We start from the raw sequence: 1245 nt of genomic DNA on the forward strand, positions 1-1245 counted from the left end.
GATTAAAATAGTTTATTATTGTTTTACTTGTTTCGGTATTATAACCCGATTTCATTCGGGTCTACGCGGGCCAGAGATCCAGAGATACACTTTTTCTCCATTTTTTTTTCTCCACATCATACCTTCAAAGCAATGAGACTGGAAAGCTACATTATTAAAGCCGATTTTCAGATTTTTTACTGTCTTTCAAAAAATGCATATCTTGTGAATGAAAGACGCTTAGGGAAGGAAAGAAAAGGTGTTTTACTTTCGAGCAAAGCTCTTCTTCAGAAACAGGAGACAAAGGAAAGTCCAAGAGAAAAGGAAGATGGAGGGGAAAAAATCGCCAACAATTCACATGTAGTTACATTTTGGAATGAACGGAAGGGAATGGGTAAAGAAAAAGTTCTTTCTATGACAGGAGAGTGTAAGAGAAGAAGGAATCTATGTGTATGTGTGGGTATGTGCGCGCGTGTGTATGTGATAGTATGTTTGTGTGTGTATGTGTCTGCATGTGTGTTGTGTGTGATCTTAACTGTTTATATGTGTATGTGTGAGTGAACTTTGTGTCTGTTTATGTTGTAGGAAGAATTCAACAGCTATGGTAACAGGAGTGGTGGTCTTTTGTGTAGTTATGTGTTTTTGCATATGTGCGAGATGGGATGGTCAGAGGTAGGAGGTTTGAGAGACTGCGTGCACGTGTGTGTGTACGTGCGTGTATGTGTGAGTGCGTTGGGTTGTGTGTGTGTGTGGAGGTATATGTGCGTTCCTCTGTGCATGCGTGCGTCTATGTGCATGTGTGTATGTGCGTGCGTGTGTATATGCATGTGTGTATGTATGTGTGAAGAAAACACTTCCAGAGGGATGCCATAGGAGCAGGGATGAGATAAGCTGTTTCTCTTCTCGATGACAGTGACCAGCAAATTGTAGCCGTTTTTGCTTTCGCTTCAGGGATATTGGCATCAGATTTCCGTAGATGTTAACTTAGTGTTGGGTGTGATCTCTAACTGATGTTCTGTGTTTTCTCCAAGAAACTGACATTTCCAGATACTATATTAGAGATCTGAACACAGCAATGCAGGACCGTGTAGTGTGGAAAGGGATTGTCAATGGAGTTCAGACCAACCATAGGTTAGTTGGAGGATGATGATGATGATGATGTATGTGTGTACGTGTATGTACGAGTGTGTGTACGTGTGTGTGCATGTATGTGTGTGCATGTATGTGTGTGTGAGGGGTATACGTGCGTGTATGTTTGCGTGTGTG

The sequence above is a fragment of the Octopus bimaculoides genome, chromosome 3 (genome assembly GCF_001194135.2).
Source record: "Octopus bimaculoides isolate UCB-OBI-ISO-001 chromosome 3, ASM119413v2, whole genome shotgun sequence".
Lineage (NCBI taxonomy): Eukaryota > Metazoa > Mollusca > Cephalopoda > Octopoda > Octopodidae > Octopus > Octopus bimaculoides.